The sequence below is a fragment of the Bos mutus genome, chromosome 4 (assembly GCF_027580195.1).
Source record: "Bos mutus isolate GX-2022 chromosome 4, NWIPB_WYAK_1.1, whole genome shotgun sequence".
In the NCBI taxonomy this organism is placed as follows: domain Eukaryota; kingdom Metazoa; phylum Chordata; class Mammalia; order Artiodactyla; family Bovidae; genus Bos; species Bos mutus.
Window position 1 is genome coordinate 108,211,259 of NC_091620.1, and position 21,598 is coordinate 108,232,856.

At 41.5% G+C, this 21,598-nt stretch overlaps 1 pseudogene; it reads right to left on the reverse strand.

Annotated features, from left to right (window-relative positions):
• Nucleotides 1-504: 504 nt before the first annotated feature.
• The window catches only part of LOC138987574 (chromobox protein homolog 3 pseudogene), a 67,727-nt pseudogene continuing 46,633 nt past the window's right edge, over nt 505-21,598 (reverse strand).

Here is a 21,598-nt window from a genome sequence, read left to right on the forward strand (position 1 = left end):
TCTCCAACACCACAGTTCAAAAACAGCAGTTCTTCGGCGCTTTGCTTTCTTCACAGTCCAACTCTCACATCCACACATGACCACCGGAAAAACCACAGCCTTGACTAGGTGGACCTTTTCTGGCAAAGTAATGTCTCTGCTTTTTAATATGCTGTCTACGTTGGTCATAACTTTCCTTCCAGGGAGTAAGCATCTTTTAATTTCATGGCTGCAATCACCATCTGCAGTGATTTTGGAGCCCCAAAAAAATAAAGTCAGCCACTGTTTCCCCATCTGTTTGCCATGAAGTGATGGGATCAGATGCCATGATCTATAGACTCAAAAAATAAATAAATAAAAAACAAAAACCAGCGCCTCTAATACAACTTCAAAATGAATATATGAAACTTTATTTTCTTTAGAATCTAGTTATTTCTTCACACTAATAAACCAAAAACCAAGACCCACCATTTATATACATCAGTTTATGTATATATGAAATTATATGTATGGCAATGTAGGCCATTATTGAGCTTCATTTTCTGGACGAGAATGTCAAGTTAGTCTGTGCATAAGTAGCAGTTACAATCTGAGTACACCTCATCTTTGCTGCTTCTACCAGCACCAAGTCTGCCTCATCTGAATCTTCCTGCCCGTTGCATGAGAAACGTGAATTCTCCACTGCTGTCTGTGCACCAGTTATTCATTCAGGATCACCCCTGACACAGCCTGTTGATTTGATAGCAGCATCTCTTTCTTTGATTTCCTGGCATCAGATTCACTGCCTGATAAAGATTTTCTTTTTGTACCACCTTTTTCTGTACTAGCTGTTGGAGAATTAAGAAGTGTTTCAATTAACTCTGGGTAATCTGAGTTTCCTTCAGAGTCCCAATATCATCAACATCTATAGTTCCTTTTTACTTGAGGAAATACCATCCCCTACCCTTTCACTACAAGTCAGTTCTGTCTTTTTCCATCACAATTCTTCAGGCTGTTCTTTCCGACTTTTAGTCTTTCCATTCTGTTTCTTTCCCATGCTTTGCAATGCAGTTTTATTGGAGGCTATTTTTATTGCAAACTGGAAGAGCTATCATTCCCCACCTTCGCGCTGCCCCAGGTGTCCCTCATCTCCAGTCCTGAAAGCCTCAAGCTCGAGTTCCCTTTAATTCTCATGTGTTGGGTGAATATACAACCCCAGCTACCCTGCAGAGTTGGGTAGGAGTGCGAGGGCTCCCTGTGGGTCTCACCATCGTCTTTGCCTCAGGCCCTAGCCCTGTCCCCTCCTGCCACGGCACCCCCCACGGTGAGGACAGCATCAATCATTGCAACTCTCCAGGGGACAGAAAAGCAGAATGGAAGTCTCACTGGACAAATGTCCCCCAAGGCACATCTTTGTGCACGAGAGCTCTCCTAACTCCTCCTCACCTATGGCCCTCACTTTCACTAGCCTTCCTCAGCTCTCACTCCATGGCTTGCCCTCCCCTGCTTGTCTTTTTGACTCAAAGAGAAAAGACATGCTCACCATGGATTGGACGAAAGCCTGAGGAGTTTTCTACATTTGATACACAACTGCTCTCCTTTTCTCATCAGGACATCCTTAGTGAACATTTCCTGACAGATCTGTACCAGACATAATCTGGGGAATTGATTCTCCGTGTGTTTGACCTGGTTTTATCAAGGGACGGCTAGCAGTGAAGTGATAAAGGTAAGTGACTACCTGAGGCTACATAAAGCATAACTTAAAAACATGCATTTTTAGACTATATCTCATTGCAAGCTAACTGCAGGCTGAAGCTGGTCTTTCCAGCGCATTGCCATTCCACTAAACTCCCTCAGTGTTCAGCAGCAGGTTACCATGAAAAAGTGCAGGAAAAGACGTCAGATTGATAGATTTTCTAAAAATATTTGCACCAGTGAGTTCCCTTTGTGGGAAAGAATCTTTTCAAAGAGCATTGGGTAGGTTTTCATCTATTTGTGAAAGTAATGGGAGATCAAGTACAGAAAAGCCCCAAACGCATAAGAAGGAAAATTAAAATCGTCTTCCACTTCACAGAGACAACCACTGTTAACATTTTGAGAGATTTCCTTTCAGCCATGAGAGATGAGAGAGAATTACCAAAATTGGGATATTACTTGTTCATGGATGCATTTTTGTGCCTTGCTCTTTTCATGTAACACTACATCATTCATTTCATATTCGTCAAATGTTAATGGATCACTATCAATCAGAACAACACGTGTCTCTGAATACTATGAGCATTTTCTGACTATTAAGTGCTCTTCAAAAAAAAACATGATTTTTAAAAGATACAGTATTCCAAATATTTACTGTTCTATAGCATAATTAACAGAGAAGGCAATGGCACCCCACTCCAGTACTCTTGCCTGGAAAATCCCATGGTCGGAAGAGCCTGGTAGGCTGCAATCCATGGGGTCGCTAGGAGTCAGACACGACTGAGCGACTTCACTTTCAGTTTTCACTTTTACACATTGGAGAAGGAAATGGCAACCCACTCCAGTGTTCTTGCCTGGAGAATCCCAGGGACGGGAGAGCCTGGTTGGACACTACTGAAGTGACTTAGAAGTAGCAGCAGCAGCAGCAGCATAATTAAATCATTCTCCAACTTTTGACGTGTGTGCACTATTTCTTTTGTTTTAACACCTTTATTAAAATGTAATTATCTGTTCATATTTACAGTGTGTGTATGTATCACTCAGTCGAGTCCAACTCTTTGTGACCCCATGGACTGTAGCCCACCAGGCTCCTCTGTCCATGGGATTCTCCAGGCAAGACTACTGGAGTGGGTTGCCATTCCCTTCTCCAGGGGATCTTCCTGACCCAGAGATTGAACCTGAGTCTGCTGCATTGCACGTGGATTCTTACTGTCTGAGCCACCAGGGAAGCTCATATTTAAAGTGTCGTTTGCTAAGTTATGACTAGTGAATGTACCTATGAAACCATTATCACAATTGAGATAATGAACATATGCTTCACCCACAAGAGTTTTCTTGTGCTCCACTGTAATCCTTCCACCTGCCTCCCCCAGCCCCAACCCCTATCTCCAGGGAACCTCTGATCTGTTTTCTGATGCTATAGGTTAGTTTGGATTTTTAGACTATTTTATGAATGGAACAATAGAATGTGTACTCTCTTTTGTCCGACTTCTTTCACTAATCATATTTATTTGAGATACATCTATGTTGTACAGGCAGCAGTTTGTTTACTTTTATTGCCAAGTAGTAGTCCATTGTATGGATATACCACAATTTATTTATCCACTCACCTGTTGATGGGCATTTTTGTTGCTTCCTTTTTTAAAAGATTATTACAAATGAAACTTCTGTGAATATTGCATGTGTCTTTTTATAGCCATAAATTTCTTTTTCTCTTGGATAGTCTATACAAAGTTCAGTTCAGTCGCACAGTCATGTCTGACTCTTTGTAACCCCATGGACTGCAGCATGCCAGGCCACCCTGTCTATCACTAACTCTCGGAGCTTACTCAAATTCATGTCCATCAAGTCAGTGATGCCGTCCAACCAAAGTATTGACCCAGTTCAAAGTATTGAAATTTCAACTTCAACATCAGTCCTTCCAATAAATATTCAGGACTGATTTCCCTTAGGATGGACTAGTTGGATCTCTTTGAAGTCCAAGAGACCCTCAAGAGTCTTCTCCAACATCACAGTTCAAAGCATCAATTCGTCAGCACTCAGCTTTCTTTATAGTCCAACTCTCACATTCATACATGACCACTGGAAAAACCATAGCTTTGACTACACGGACCTTTGTTGGCAATGTCTCTGCTTTTTAATATGCTGTCTAGGTTGGTCATAGTTTTTCTTCCAAGGAGCAAGTGTCTTTTAATTTCATGGCTGTAGTCACCATCTGCAGTGATTTTGGAGCCCCCCAAAATAAAGTCTCACTGTTTCCACTGTTTCCCCATCTATTTGCCATGAAGTGATGGGACCAGATGCCATGATCTTAGTTTTCCAAATGTTGAGTTTTAAGCCAACTTTTTCACTCTCCTCCTTCACTTTCATCAAGAGATTTTTTTAGTTCTTCGTCACTTTCTGCCATACAGAAAGCAAAGTCTGTACAAAGACTTACACACAAATATTTTTGATTCTGAGGATGAAGTGTCTTTGTCACATGATATGGATGTAGATGTGCATGTTTTTAAGAAACTGCCAGAGTGTTTTCCAAAGTCGTTGAACCATTTTCATTCCCATCAACAGTTCATAAGAGTCCTCCTTGTTCCAGATCCTTGCCAACACCTGGTATGTTCAGTGTTTGCAATTTTGAGAATACCAGACCACCTGACCTGCCTCTTGAGAAACCTATATGCAGGTCAGGAAGCAACAATTAGAACTGGACATAGAACAACAGACTGGTTCCAATTGGAAAAGGAGTCCGTCAAGGCTGTATATTGTCACCCTGCTTATTTAACTTATATGCAGAGTACATCATGAGAAACGCTGGGCTGGAAGAAGCACAAGCTGGAATCAAGATTGCCGGGAGAAATATCAATAACCTCAGATATGCAGATGACACCACCCTTATGGCAGAAAGTGAAGAGGAACTAAAAAGCCTCTTGATGAAAGTGAAAGAGGAGAGTGAAAAAGTTGGCTTAAAGCTCAACATTCAGAAAACGAAGATCATGGCATCTGGTCCCATCACTTCATGGGAAATAGATGGGGAAACAGTGGAAATAGTGTCAGACTTTATTTTTAGGGGCTCCAAAATCACTGAAGATGGTGACTGCAGCCATGAAATTAAAAGACGCTCACTCCTTGGAAGGAAAGTTATGACCAACCTAGATAGCATATTCAAAAGCAGAGACATTACTTTGCCAACAAAGGTCAATCTAGTCAAGGCTATGGTTTTTCCAGTGGTCATGTATGGATGTGAGAGTTGGACTGTGAAGAAAGCAAAGCGCCGAAGAATTGATGCTTTTGAACTGTGGTGTTGAAGAAGGCTCTTGAGGGTCCCTTAGACTGCAAGGAGATCCAACCAGTCCATTCTGAAGATCAGTCCTGGATGTTCTTTGGAAGGAATGATGCTAAAGCTGAAACTCCAGTACTTTGGCCACCTCATGCAAATAGTTGACTCATTTGAAAAGACTCTGATTCTGGGAGGGATTGGGGGCAGGAGGAGAAGGGGATGACAGAGGATGAGATGGCTGGATGGCATCACTGACTTGATGGATGTGACTTTGAGTGAACTCCGGGAGTTGGTGATGGACAGGGAGGCCTGGCGCGCTGCAATTCATGGGGTCGCAAAGAGTCAGACAGGACTGAGTGACTGAACTGAACTGAATAGGTATATGGTGGTATTACCTTGTATTTTGTGTATCCTTGATGAGTAATAATTTTGAGCATCTTATTGTATCATTACTCAGTCTATTGGGCAAATTTGTCAAATCTTCAATCAGGTTTAACCTAAAGTGAGTTTCAGTCACAGAAGAGTACTTCAAATTTTATTTTACTTTTTTGGCTGCGCCACGCAACTTGCAGAATCTTAGTTGCTGGAAAGGAATCAAACCCGGAGCTCAGGCAATGAGAGTGTTGAGTTCTAACCACTGGACCACCAGGGAATTCACAGAAGAGTGCTTCAAAATGTAAGTTCTTAGAACATTCTTTTGTTAATGATACATTTCTGCCATTTTGTCTCACTCCTATGCAAAGCACTGAAGATGGTCTTAGAAATAAAAGATTGGTCATATGAATAGGTGACTAACAGGTGATGATGATAATTTAAAAGTCTCACCCAGTCATCATGTGGACAGCTTCAAAAACAAATGTATTTTAAAGAGGAACATCACCATTCAAACTACCCACCAGCACTTTCTGAAAGACCCAAAGTTCCCAAGGTCATGACAATTACGATATTACTCTAAGCCTTTCCTCAGAAATCTCCCTACTTCTTCAAAGTCAGTCCTGTTTAGCAGTTCTGATCACTTCTGGCTCTTTTCTCCCACCCATTTCTTCTTCACACTTTCTACCCCACCCTGTTTCACCTCCCCTTCCATTCTCTCCTCTCTCAGCAAATGGTCTGTTTCTTATCAAGAAGATAATCTATTGGGTGTGATTTCTACTCCCTTCTTTTCCCCAGTTTACAAACACGTGTGCTTTTTCACTCAGGCTTCCCTCCTCTGCCTCATGTAAGAGAAACACACAATTCTCTTCTTGCCTAAGGCCAGCACTGCCTCCTCCAGCCTCCGTCTTTCTCCTCCAAATCTGAGGGCATCTAGTATCATGTATCTGCCTCTCTCCTTGAAGTCTTATCAAACCATTGACTTCTTTCCTTCTGCATCCAAACCTGTTTAAGATTTTTACAGCTTAAGATCAAAATCTCCCTCCATCTGATGTTTTTCTTCAGATAGAGCTTTCCCTTCCCTTCAGAGCCAAGCATTCAGAACAGATGCCTCTACTTCCTCTTCCTCGTCTCCTGTTCACACCGTAATCCCTGCAGTGTGACCCAGTTTACCTCCCGGTCAGTGTTTGCTAAGAATGTCAAAGGTTTCCTGACAGTCAAAGCTGCTGGGCACTCCTCAGCCCTGATCTTTCTTGACCAGACAGCAGTGTTTGACCCTCTTGAGTAACTCCCCTCCGTTGGTTTCTGTTTCACGATTCTTTTAAAATCAACAAAATGGTTTCTGTTATCTGCACCTGAACTCTGAATGATCTAGTGTCCTTCTATACTTTATCCTCCTAAAGGAGTAAACCAGCTCTTTGCACTGCCTCCACACAGCATGCTGTCTCTTACTTCCCAGTCTCTGATCATGGTGTTCTTTTACCTGCAATGCCTTTTCCTTTTGATTTGCCCAGGGTGCTTTAGTGAGATGGGAAACTTTGCATATATTAAAGGAGCTGCCAGGGAACTGTGGTATGTGTCAGTCCCTAGGTTTGTAAAGGTACAAGTTTCTCTGTAATGTTTCTCCTAAATCTTTCTCCTATTCCTGATGTACTAATGACAAAATATATCACTTCAAATCATCAATTCAGTATACACCCATGAAACTTTGGCTGATTTCTGATAGCCAGCTACCATCTATTACTATCTCTTCTTTTTTTAAAAGAAAAAAATTACATTTAAAAATTCCACTTCTATTTGTCTATCTAAAATTACTAGAAACAAGCCAAAAATGAAAATCTCTGAGAAAGACCCACTTTTTCCTCAGGAATCCACTTTGTATGGTGTTCATGGAAAAGTTCCATAGTACAAAGAGAAACAGAAGCAATTAGAGGATTTTATGAAAATACAAGATCAAATCTCTGCAGCCATGAACTTGAAAGTTTTATTCCTGTGAAGAGCTAGAGTTTTATAGATGAGATAGAGATTGAGAAAAGAGAAATTACATACCTACTACAATGGTCTTGCATATTTATGGCAAAGTTGAGTCCCCTAATTCCAGTTAAAGTATCATTTCCACTACTTTTTCAAAGCCTTTCTTTGTCAACATTTCCAACACTGATCAATGGTCTGAAAGATTCAGTTTTTAAACTCTTAATTTTGGGGCAGCTGAGAAATGGAAAATTTTTACACAATGCAAGTAAAAGCAAAGAACAACATTTTCAAAACCTGGAAACCAGATTGATCTTTTCAATTAATTGTTTGTTCTATCCTAAGTTAGAAGGGAACAGGCCCTGGAGAATTTGTGTATGTTACACGATAATGCAGTTCAGTCTTTTCTTACGTTTCTCCAGGGCCTGTACAGATGGACTTTCAGTTACTGCCTAGAGTCAAAGCTATGCTTCATATGTGCTAAATAAGTTTATGACTTCTCTCATTTCAAGTACATTTTGGGCTTCCCACAAGGATTTCCAAATAAGTACTACTTCTTAACTGAGTTAAAATAGCAGCCTTTTTCTTAACCAAGTGGAAAGAAAGTAAATCTATTTCAACTAGACCTGTTTTATTACCATTCCCACTCCTTATTTTGAAGCTTTCTGACTAGCCAGATATCAAGACAAGATCCATAATGATTTGTGAACCTCCACAAATTAAGAAACTGGAAAAGCACCAGGGACAGTAACTGGGTACTATCCCAGATGCTAACAACAGTCTCACACATGTGGGTCCCTTAGAGAGCCAAGCTTGCATTACCAGTGCCGGTGTGTAGGTCACCATCAGACTCCAGGTCAGATAGCAGTTTTTACAGATCTAACTACTGTTGCTCAAGTGGGTGTCCATGGAAACTAAAAAAAAAATTGGTTTGTTGCCTAGAGAAGTGGAAAGAAAACCAAGTCATTTGGTTTCTATGTGGTTTCCATGAAGCTAAGGAAATTTTTTGGCAAATGATAAAAACAAGGATGGTTAAAGCTACATGATCCCCTTGGTCATTTCTTGATCTTATCAAGAAATATTCTGTACATATATTATTCAAAAATATGAAAATATTCTAAATGAAGGAGCACCAAATTCTTAGGTTATTTGATGCTTGGTTAGATTGGGAACAATTCCTTAAAACAGTGACCAATATATATAACAAAACTGAATAGGTTAAAAAGTCCCTGGATTCATTATGTATGGAAAATGTTTCTCATCCACAAATTCAACAGAGTTCCAAGTATAAAAGAAAAAGCTAGTATTTAATAAGAGCAGAGGAGACTTAAACACCTATTCATTAATCCTATGGAAATATTTGTCACTCGTATATTGCTTTTAGGGAATCAGTTAAAAATAGAACCCTCCTAAGAGTTCAGTCATCTGGACATGGGCCTTTATCTGTCTGAACAAGTAAATATGACATAGCGGTGGGCAAGGGATTTGTACAATGAAGTCTCTGATAACAGGGATACCGAGGTGACAACTTGGCACGTGGTGGCATGATTTCACAGCATCTGTTGGCCTGCCGTCAAATAGAAAACAACTTCTGGCAGATTCTCTTTGTCAATGAATGCACAGAATTAGCCAGGCCAAGAAACGTGGTATACATGAGTTACAGCCACGAGTTGGCCTGACCTCAGCTGTTCAGCATTTATGATAGTCAATGCTGCATTTAGCTTGTCTAAGAATATTTAGAAGAAATACCTATAAAAATTCAACTTCAGACAGGAAAATCAAAATTGGTTTTATCCATGAGTCACAAGCTAAAATGCACATAGATGCCAAGTAGGGAATGAAAATCAATGTGTGGAAGCAACTAGAAGCCAAACAAGAGCACTATTGTGACGATAAACACCACTGACACACAGGCTCAGGGTTGGGAAATAAAAGGGAGTAATGACAACTGTAGCAAAGCGAGGAACACTTTTTTTTTCTTCTTGAAAGGGAACAGTTACAGCTCCAGTCTAATCATTTGGTGCCACATCTTCAGGTATTTCAAAGGAAGCTAGGTTTCATTTGCTTGCATCTTGCTGGAGTCCCAACAATGATCTATTTATTTAAGGAAAGAATAGTAAAAGGGATGTGAACACAACCACTAGAACAAATTCATAAATCATTAAAATCGCCATGTGATTCTGTACAAATCACATGAAAAATGTAATTTTATACAAATGTATACTCTGCTGAAAACACATACCTGACTGTATACAGACACACATACCCACACTCAGGGTACATGGCTCAGAGATAAAGAAAAGCTGGCTTGGTTAGTATACAAGACAGTGAAACATGGGCTCTGAGTCCTTTGGGGACTGAGGACAATGTTTTCCTGCTTCATGTTCCCAGACCATTTCCTGCATGTGTGCTTTGGCTTTGCGTTCGGGATATAAGTCATCAAGAGGTTACAGCGAAGGAGCACACGGGATGATGGCTGGCATCTCCTCTGCCTATAGAAGCGTTGTTTCTCTATAAGCCGTTCTACCTCAGTCATGTTATTTTTCAATCCAAAATCTTCCCTTGTTTCCCAGTACCTGTGAAATAAAGAAAGCCCTGACTTCTTGCTTCAGGCCCCAGCAAGCTTCCTGCACGTGGTCCCCTGCTGCACACACCCTCAGCTTTCACCTGACCTTCCCTCCTCATGGTTCCTTGTAACTCACAGCAATGTTGTCTTCATCGGCCTCTGTACAAGGCTTTTTCTCTGTCCCTCTTAAACCCCTACTTATTCTTCAATATCAGTGTAAAGAATTCACTTTGTTCGCACCCCTCCTAGACCAGACCAGTCCAGGACGGCTGCCTCCTTGAAGCTTTACACAGACTCATAGCAATAGTGATGGGGATCCTAACCAGTATGTCCTGGACTCTGCTCAGTGCTTGACTTGCCTGATTGCATTTACTCCTAGTGCCTGACTCTATGCAAAAGATATTGATTTATTTTCTGATTGTGCTGAGTCTTCGTTGCTGTACGAGGGCTTTCTCTAGCTGCAGGGAGCAGAGGCTACTCTCCAGTAATGGTTTGCAGGCTGCTCATTGCGATGGCTTCTCTGTTGCCCAGCTCGGGCTCTAGCTGTGCAGGCTTCGGTAGTTGTGGCACTCAGGCTTCGTTGCTCCGCCACATGTGGCATCTTCCCTGGCCAGGAGCTGAACTGGTGTCCCTTGCATTGCAAGGCAGATTCTTAACCACCAGACCACCAGGGAAATTGCTGAATTATACCTCTTAATAAATTTGTTGAAGTGTTTCTCAGAAGATAAACTCTTGTAAAGTTTGTTTAGAAATTCTTAATTTGGAATTTTCACTTCAGTGAAACGTATGAGTGTAATATAAATATATTATGAGATTATCTAGATGACTAGCCACCCCGGATAACATCAGTGCGCATGCTCTGTTCACATGTACAGTCTCATTCTTACCACATGAAAAGCCAAAAGACTCTGAGGTTAATAGCACAAATCAGAGGTTCAAAGTCATTGAAATAGAAGTAGTGGGAAAACCCGGCCATCACACAGTGTATGGTAATAAAGGGGAAGCCAGACTTGAAGAGCTGACCCACAGCAGTCAGGACCGCATTTAAAAGGGTAAGTATATCAGAGTATCATAGGTCCTGTTGGTACCCACCATCTTGTGTGGTAACAGCAATAAGAGTAATGGCAAACCCACAGTGAAGGATTTGTTAGAAAACAATTTTTTAGTATTATTTTTAGGGTGCATTACTCAAATTATTAGCATGAATACAAGATCACTGATTAAGGGGAAGCCTAACGATAATGACTCAAACCATGGTTCATAGTGCTGGGAATCAAGTCAACATAGGTATTTTTTCCATATCTAACCCAAAGTTCAAACAAGACCATTCATCACATCAAGCTTATGCTGTTCATCTGAATTACATTGTTTTGCGGTTTTATTTGTATTAGATTCCTAAATTTCTCTTTTTTAATTTTAGTAAAAGCTCTAAGTATTATAAATTTAAATCTGGTATTATCAATGTACATATTATATAAGTATAAAATTAAAAATAACCTCAGGATTAGAAATCTATGCATATTATTTTCTTCTAAAAAGGTTCTTTGCATTTCTTTCTTGTGAGGGTTCAGTGAGACAGTCTGTAAAGTGCTTAGGCAAGAAATGAAGACTTTAGACTTGGACAGAACTAATGATCAAAATTCTCATGATCTGAAACTGAGTGAAGATGGACATCAGAGAAAAGAGAACATTAACTAGAATGTTTGAGACTACTCCTCTTTGAATAACCAGATATTTATTTTTTAAGTTTTCAAGCCTCCTTGAATTTAATCTTTATTTTATGACCTAGAAACTGACAGTGCCTCAGGTTCACTTTTCAGCAATAAATTCTTACTATAGATCCATAATTGCAGAAAACAAAAAAAAGAAATTACTCTTTTAAAAATGTAGCACATCAGAGTTTTCAATTTCTATCCTGTTTCAGCAATGGAGTATATAACATGAGTTTTATCCATGAAGCTTTTCTCTGTGTGTGTGTGTGTGTGTGTGTGTATAGCAATATATATATTGCTACTTAGATGTAGGATTGATCAGCCTACAGAGTTGAGGAGGAGGTGAGTCATTTGTCCCTGTAGGCAAAGCAGCCGGGAAAGTTTATGTTCAGTTTTACACACTTCCATTGAATGACTACTCTGAACAAGAAACTGAGGAAGGATCTGGAGACACGTAAAGAGATGAGTGAGATACTATTACAAATGTCTTAGAGGTTTACAGCCAAAGGAGAAGTCAAAACTTTGTAATCCTGTGGCTTCAGTGGGCCTCGAGGCGCAGCTACAGTGACCAGCCCTAAGGCTGAGAGAGCGTCTGAACGCTGAGGATGCCAGCACCATCCACGGTGGTGACGGGACGTCATCCTGTAGCCCGTCTAGTGAACCGGTCTATGTCAGGACAGGGCCAGTTCCTGAAGGGGCACCAGCCCTGTCCTGCAGACAACCTTTGTAAAAGATGAAAATACAATGATATTTTGCAAATATTTCAGATTTGCAGTTAAAAACAAACCAGAAAAGGATGGCAAACACAGGATTAGAGAATCAGGATCTGAAAAGCTGAAACTGTTGGCTTTAACAAGATGATTGCAAAGGGAAAAATGGAAGTTCTTGCATTCTGGCCCATAAAAAGAAAAAAGAAAAAACCACTGTGTACAAATACAGGATGGGAGAGGCGTGGAACCTCTCCATGTGTGTGTGTTTTAGAGTCAGACTTGAACTGGCAACCATGCAAAGAAGAAATATAAATGATTCATAAACAAAATGGTTTATCTTCATTATCATTCCAAGAGATTTAAGTTGAAATAGTAATCCCTCAATCTACCAAATTGATAAAGGTAGGAAGAAAGGTAATTCTCAGTGCTGACAAGAATTTGAAGAAATAGGCATTCTCATATACTTCATGTCAAAGTGTGAATTGTTAAGTCCTTCTGCAACAGTTTGGCAGTATGTATTGGAAATCATAAAACCATGCAGACTTTTTATCCTAAGAATTACACTTTCAGAAATTTCTCTTAAATAATTAAGGATACGCGTAAGTGTTTAGCTACTAGAGCATTAATCATAGCATTTATTTTTTCCAGCTTTACTGAAATATTATTGACATAATGCATAATTAAGGTGTGCAAATAGATGATCTGATACAATTGTGGAATTGTTACCTCATTAACATCATTTAACATGTCACTTCATTTCATATAATGACCTTTATTTTTTCTTTTTTTGTGGTGATAACACTTAAGGTTTACTCTTAACAACTTTCAAGGTTATAATACAGTACTGACTATAGTCACCATGATGCATGTTAGATCCTCAGAACTTACTCATCTGTAACTGGAAGTGTGTACCCTTTGACCAACATTTTACCATTTCCCCACAACCACCATTCCACTCTATTTCTGTGTGGTTGGCTCTTTTAGATTCCACATGTAAGAGAAAACACAGTATTTGTGTTTTGCTGTCTGACTTCCTTCACTTAGCATGATGCTCTCAAGGTCCTTCCGTGTTGTCACAAAAAGCAGGGTTTCCTTCTTTTTTATGGCCGAATGACATTCCGTGTTCTTTCTTCACTCATCCATTTCACACTTTCTGTATCCATTTATTCACTGATGTGCCGTGAGGTTGTCTCCGTGTCTTGGCTGTTGTGAATAATGCCGCAGTGAGCACAGGGGTGCAGATACCTCTTTGAGGCCCTGATCTCATTTCTTCAGACATGCACCCAGAAGTGGGATTGCTGGACCATGTGGTAGTTACATTCGTAATTTTTTGAGGAACTGCCATACTGCTTTTCATAGTGCTCTACAAATTTACATCCCCGCCATCAGTGCACAAGGGCTGCCTTTCTCTACATTCTTGCCAATACTTAATCTCTTGTCTTTTTGATAATGAATATTATCAAAACTAACAGATACAAAGTGATATCTCACTGTGATTTTGATTTGCGTTTCCCTCATGATTAGCGATGTTGAGCATCTCTTCATGTACCTGATGACCATGTGGATATCTTTTTCTTCGGAAAAATGTCTGTTCAGATCTTCTGCCCATAATTTAATTGGATTATTTGTTCTTTTTCTGTTGGATTGTATTAGTTCTTTATATATTTTGAATATTAACCTAAATACTATCAGATGATATGCTACTATTTTCTCCCACCCACATGTTGCCTTTGCACCTTGTTCATTGTTTCTTTTGACATGTGGAAGCTTTTTAGTTTGGTATAGGCCTACTCAGAGAGGTCAGATAACTTGCCCACAGTCACACAGGCATTAATGCTAGAATTAGCAACTCAAACCCAGGATCTGTCTGTGCCTTAGCCTTCGTACAGACTATCTCGCATCTCAACAAGGGAGAACAGACTGGACTTGTTTGTGTGACTCCAGACAGGTAGAATTAGAAGAGAGATTCAGGGACACAGATATCAGCTCAGTACTCAAAAGTTTTCTCTCAAAAAAAAAAAAAAAAAAAAATTGTCCCTTGGAAGATAGCAGATGTCCCTCTGCATACTTCATGTAGGTTCGGTGGTGCTCTGTGATGTCTGAGAAATCTCAGGCTTCAGTACGCATTGGAGTCGCCTGGGAGAGCTTCACAGAGCAGTTTGCTGTGTTCACCCTTAGAGATGCAGATTCAGGTGGGCTGGTGAGATTCGTGAGTTTGCATTTCTGTCAGGCTTCTGGGTAGTACCAGTGCTTCTGGTCTAACATCACACACAGGGATTTCTTCAAACTCTAAAATTTTGTTACTTTTAAAAAGTCGTACTCTACAAAGTAGACAAATTATGTGTTCTGCACAACCTCTCTCAAGGAATGGCAGCCATAATGCCCCTAAGCCATACAGTGAGGCTTGTCTGTGTTTCCTATTTAGCAGTCAGCAGAGTGTACCACATCTTTTAAAGCAGATGTTCATAGTTCTTTTGAATTCCCAAGGTTAGCTCATATATTAGAGACAGTTGTATTTTTTTAAGAAATCCATATTTATTTCTGATAAAGAATGAATAAAAGCAAACCTCCTTAAATTATGAGACAAGAAACTGATAAATCTTATTAGCACATTCACATTATCCGAGAGGAAACGTAGTTTTCTAACAGTGATTCACTCTTCAGCCGTCTAGCTCAATTTGAATTGAAAAGTGGAAATGCTATTGTTTGCCAAGAAATAAGGACAACGACCATATAATGTAACAGTGGCAAACATGGTGTTAAATAATGTTAATTTTTCAAAACTTCTGAACTCTTCTCATATCTACCTTGCAGGGCACCTTTATCTGTTTTTCACCCCCACTTTCTGATGAGGTCAAATTGCTGTCTTTAGGCAAAAGCACTCCAAAGTCAAATATTAAGGAGAAGAACTAGGTCCCTACGGATTGCACCTTTGGCCCTCTCCTTCCTGCAGGGCGGCTGATACGGTGCCTACAGCTGCTTTGTTACACACCGGATCGTCCTCTGCGCCTCCGAGCAGCCAGCATCTCCATTTGAGAACCGCAAGTGGCTTTTAGGTGATAAGATAGGGTTTAGCTGCTGTATTTTATGACATAATTCAGTTGGTGTTCCTTTACAGAGTGCCACTGGCTGGCTGACTTTAAACAGTCATAAACATTTGATGGTGGAGTAATTTAATTTAATGATTTCTTTAATCTTCAAATTGCGAGACTGTTTTCAAAATATTTTGTTGCCATGTGATCTCTTTTCAACCCACAGGATTAATAATTGATGTTGAAATATGGATGGGAAAAAAAATTGACAATGAACTTCTTTCTAAAGGAAGCAGCACCTGGAGGAATACCAGATTTACACAGTGACTCCCCTAGATAACAGATAACTGTATTGACCAAACTTGTAAAATGGCAACATTTTGGATTGAAATGTTTCTAAAATGTCTTACGTGCTTTCTTACCACTTTAAACAGTGGAACATTCTTAAACATCCTTTGATGAATCAAAATAATCCTTATAAATAAGCATGTCTCTATGGTATAACCAAAGTTTTTAACCTCTAAAAAATGCCTTCAAAACTTTGCTCCATGTTAGTCAGGTTAGTGAATTTTTATAGTCTTACACTTTCCCTTTTCACTTAAATGTACCGATCCCTGTTAATTTTTCCTTCCCTTGTAACTTGCTATTAAATTTACTACATGCTAGAAATCTGGGTTACTAAACTTACTGGAAGTTTGTGCAAATGGGTATGGGGAGTTTCTGAGAATTGTCTCGTGGTTCCTAAGGTGTGTTGAGTCTGCTCTGGTAAGTTTTAGCCTCTCCAGGAGTTTATTTTGAATGATTCCCGCTTCGTATCTGTTTTGTCCTGTAAATCAGGTTGCCAGGTACATGGCCCCTGGTTAAGAAAAGTCTTAGCTGTGACCAAGCAATGATAAACACTGGTCTGTTTTCTTCCCACTCTGCCCTAGCCAGCAGACTCTGTGTATTCAAATCCACGTCTTAGAGTGTAGCACCCACAGTAACAAACAGAACTGAGATGCCTCTTCTCTTCAAGACCCAGCATTCTTCCATCTCTTTATCCTTTAGACCTCACACAGGAAACTAGAGTGAGAGGAGAAGATGGAGTTGGGACAGGAGTTGAACAACTCGGGAGTTTATCTCTTAACTGAAGAAGGTCCCTGCAGCGGAGTTTTTTGTCTCTCCTAGTCACAGAGGTTAAGGAAGGAACAGAAATAGGAAAGGAAAGAAAAGTGCACCATTTTGCCCTTCTGAGAAGCATTCTTTGGAATTCTTTTCGAGTTTCAGGTGCCTACTCTGTGTGCTGCTGTGAGAAATGGCATTAATCACTTTGATCATCAAGTACAAGTTGCAACTCTGGCCCTCTAAGTCCTCTAGGATGTGGCTCAGTTCACTTTCTAATCTCACCTTCCACTGCTGTCTGTGTGCCAGACCAAATCCTCCAGACTCCCACACCTCTTTCACTTTTCTGCTCTGGAAGCACTTATTAGGTTTTAGTATGTGCTTCTCTGAGGGGAAAAAAGCAGGGTCAGGATGCCATAGTGAGATAAATTTGGGAAGTGTTGAGTTAACCAGTATAAAACAAATTTCTTTACTAGAGTACTTTTCAGAGCCTTTAAAATCCTAATCTTCAGATGGGGATTCTGGTATAGAATGAGGGTAACCATTCATCCCAGTCTGCCTGGGACAGTCCCAGTATACACCTGTTGTCCTGGCATAATTAACATTGTCTCTTTTCGGTTTATAAATGTCTCATGGTTTTCCTATCTGTTGTTTAGTCGTCTCTGACTCTTTGCGACCCCATGTACTGTAGCCCGCCAGGCTCCTCAGTCCATGGAATTCTCCAGGCCAGAATACTGGAGTGGGTTGCCATTCCCTTCTCCAGGGGATCTTCCCAACCCAGGAATCAAACCCAGGTCTCCTGCATTGCAGGCGGACTGTCTACAGTCTGAGCCACCAGGAAAGTCCGTCTAGATCTCAAATGCTGTCCCAAATGATTTGCGCTGTAGTGGAGGCTCTCTTATCATTGGTCCTCCTCCAAGGCTGGAAGTACTTCCTCTACTGAAAGTGATAATACCATGTCTGTGTCTTTCCCTTGGGACACGAGTGTTTTCTGCCCTGTTTTTAGTTTGGGGGTTCAATCCTTCCCTCCTCTACCGTACCATTAGAGTGAAAGCCAGGTAGTGTTTCACTTTGTCTTCACCCTCAATGCCAAACTCAAAAAATACCTTTGAAAGATTAAATTTGGTTGCACTGGAAGTTGTCCTGTCCTCTCTGTCATTATACAGAAATGCATCCTTGGTGCAGGGCAGAGCAGCTCCAACCACTGCCCTTTCTTGCCTTCTCAGAGACCTCTGCTGACTGTCACCACCCTGGCTCCTATCTCCCACGAGCACTCAAAATGCTCAAGATTCTCCTACTTAAAAAAGCCGGTTCTCAACTTTGTTCCTCCAGCTACCACCTTGCCTTTTTCCCATTGTTCATGGTTCAGATCTTCACAGGACTTGAACAAATAGCTATCTCTGCTTCTCTCCCATTCACTTGCCAATGCACTCTAATCTGGCTTCTGTCTCCTCACCTCCACCCTGCTCATATCAGGGTTACCAATCACTTTTTTCTTTTTTTCCTAAACCCAATTGACACTCCTCATTTGGGCTTGCCTCTGTGATTTATGGAGAAGGCAATGGAAACCGACTCCAGTACTCTTGCCTGGAAAATCCCATGGACGGAGCAGCCTGGCTGCAGTCCATGGGGTTGCGAAGAGTCGGACACGACTGAGTGACTTCACTTTCACTTTTCACTTTCATGCATTGGAGAAGGAAATGGCAACCCCTCCAGTGTTCTTGCCTGGAGAATCCCATGGACAGAGGAGCCTGGGAGGCTGCAGTCCATGGGGTCACTAAGAGTCAGACACGACTGAGCGACTTTCCTTTCACTTTTCACTTTCATGCATTGGAGAAGGAAATGGCAACCCACTCCAGTGTTCTTGCCTGGAGAATCCCAGGGACGGAGGGGCCTGGTGGGCTGCCATCTGTGGGGTCGCACAGAGTTGGACACGACTGAAGCGATTTAGCAGCAGCAGCAGCTGTGATTTATATTCTCTCTAAAAGTGCCCAAACTTCCTTGGAAACTTTAACATAGAATTGCCATTTGATCCAGCAGTTTCACTTCTAAGTGTGTACCCAAAGGAATTGAAAACAAGGACACACACAGATAATTGTACACTGATGTTCACGGCAGTCTTATTCACGGTAGCCAAAGGATAAAAACAACCCAAATGTCCCTCAGCAATGAATGGATAAGCAAAATGTGGTTTATACATACAGTGGAATATTATTCATCCTTAGAAAGGAATGAAAGCCTGAAACGTGTGAAAACATGGGATGAGGGCTTCTGTGGTGGATCAGTGGGAGGGAATCCGCCTGCTAATGCGAGAGACAGAGGTTCAATCCCTGACCCAGGAAGATCCCACGTGTTGTAGAGCAACTGAGCCTGTGCGTCACAGCTATTGAGCCTATGCTTCAGAGCCCGGGAACTGCAACTACTGGGGCCCACATGCAACAGAAAAGCCAGTGCACTGAGAAGCCTGCGTACCGCAGCTAGAGAAAAGCCTGCACAGCAATAGAGATCCAGTGCAGTCAAAATAAATAAAACTATATATATATATACACACACATATATATAAAGACATGGGACGAACGTTGAAGACATTGTGCTGAGAAAATAAGCCAGAGACGCTTTGTGAGGACAATATTGCATGACTCCACTTACGTGAGGCACCTAGAATAGGCAAACTCATAGAGACAGAAAGCAGAATAGAGGTTACCAGAGCCTGGGGGAAGCAGAAATGAGGAGTTGTTATTTGATGGGCACAGAGTTTGTTTAGGGGGATGAAAAAGTACTGGAAATGAATGGTTGCAGAATATTGTGAATGTATTCAATGCCACTGAATTGTACGCTTTAAAAATAGTTAGGGACTTCCCTGGAGATCCAGTGACTAAGACTGCACTCTCCCAGTGAGGGAGACCTGGGTTCGATCCCTGGTCAGGGAACTAGATCGCCTGTACTGCAACTGTAGATCTCGCATGCTGCAACTAAGACCCAGCACAGCCAAATAAATAAATACTTAAGAAAAATAATGGTTAAAATGATCCATTTTATGTGAAGTATCATCGTAACGGCGGTGGGGGGCGGGGGTGCAGAGAGAATGCGTCCAAAGTATCAAAGTCCCTGAAATGAAAACCTTCACAGTAAACAGAAAAGTCAGTTTCATAACTCCCCTCTGTTCAACAAGAATATCTTTCTGGGGGAAGAAATCAGCCCTGGGAAATTCCCAGGTAGGCGTCTTGAGAGGCACCTTGGAAAGAGCCTTCTGCTTCAGCTTATCTCTAGCCTTTGGGGTTACACAGCCACACCTTGTTTTACCAGTAACAACTGTTTCTGTGACATTAGGAGCTAAATCACATCTTCCCAATAACATAGGTTCTAATAGGTAGAGGGGGTTATCTCATTTCTAACTGCTCTTCAGGTGGCACTGCTCGAAAGTTTTCCTTTCGGTTTCCTTCAGTCCTCTTCTACCTTGACCCCACACTTCCCTCTCCCAAGAGGACAGTGGTTTGTGAACAGGTGCTTTGTAAGCAAGGATGGAACCGACCGCTTGCACAGTCAAGGGAAAAAAGTAGGGATGGTGTGAATGGTGATGAGGGCGATTGGGGAAGGGCCTCGAAATCTACTCCTGCAGGCCCAGATTCAGTCTTTTCTTGAGCATTAAGTTATCAAATTATCGGTGCTTCAGTCCAGCCTGTGGTGTATTTATACTTGTGTCATACTCTGTATGACGCAGGCTTCTCTGGTGCCTCATTGGTAAATAATCCTCCTGCCATGAAGGAGACCTGGGTTCAATCCCTGGGTTGGGAAGATCCCCTGGAGGAGGAAATGGCAATCTATTCCAGTATTCTTGCCCTGGAAATCCCATGGAGAGAGGAGCCTGGCGGGCTACAGTCCGTGGGGTCGCACAGAGTCGGACCCGACTGAAGGACTGAGCATCCACGCAGCAGGTACTCTTGTGTTGATGATGAATAGTCTGCTCCCCATGCCCAAGTTTTCTGTGACAGCAGGAAGCCAAATACATGAAGATGATTTCTCCAATGTTTCCGAAGTAACACATGACTCAGTGTTTGTTGATGATGTGCCCACTGCCTGTGAGGAAAGTCTTCCTCGTAATTCTCAAACCCCATGTAAAGTGTCTTGCTCCCTCCCAGGGTTTGCTGTCCACCTATCATAGAGAAAGCCCCTCGTGTTGCAAAGTGTGAGCTTTTATTTGGTCTGGTAGCACTTCGGAGCTCCTCGTAAAATTCCCACTCCAAGGGTAAGAAGTCCAAAATCCTGCCTGGGGCAATTTTCACCATTGTGAATTCCGTAGACTTGAGGGTGGATAGACAGATAAAAGCGATGAGGCTTCTCAGGACACCGCGTTATGAGGCCTGAATGTGGGGTGTAGTAGTGGGAAAGGAAAGAGTCCAAAAATATTAAAAACACGAGAAAGGAGGGCCCTTGGTATCTGAAACATTCGTCTCTCTGTATGTCTTTTCCTCAGCTTCTCTAAGCTACCTGATCACATGGGGGAAAGTTCCTTATTAGAATAAAGTTCCAGGAAGCCTCTTTTTCACTCTTTTCCCCTAAAAACAAAACAAAAACTTACCACAAGAGCTCTTTACTACCCTGGAATTTCGAGGAGATCCCGTGAAACTGTGCGTGGATTGTACCTCCTCCAAGGACACTCCCTCATGCACACGATGCTGGCCGGATTTTGTAACTGCGTTTATGACTGATTTACGGAACTTTTACTTGGCAGGCCCCACTGTTACTGTTAGCTGGTTACTATGGATCTTTCAACATGCCACTCTGGCATGTTGCATTAAAAATAACCTCCCAAGACTGTACAGAATGCATAGAACAACGGGAGTACAGTCAGCGCCTCAGACTCCAGGCGCTGTTTCAGTGCCGACGCAGTCACGTGTATCCCCACGTGAAGCAACGGCAGGGAAAATTTTCAGACACCTCTGAAAAGGTCTGGTTGCTGGTTGCCTTATAATTTTTCTGATTCCCCAAAAGGAGTTCTCAGAGATCAACAACATCCTAAAAAAAAAAAAAGGAAAACTGTAGACCAAAAGAATAACAAAAACACACGTTGTATTTGGGAAGGGCACAGACCCAGAGGCAGGCTGTCTGGGTTTGAGTCCAGTACTTAACTAGCCCTGGGATCTCAGCAAGCTGCACCATGACCACAGCTGTCTCACCTGCAGAATGGAGTGGTAACAGTGTCTGGCTCT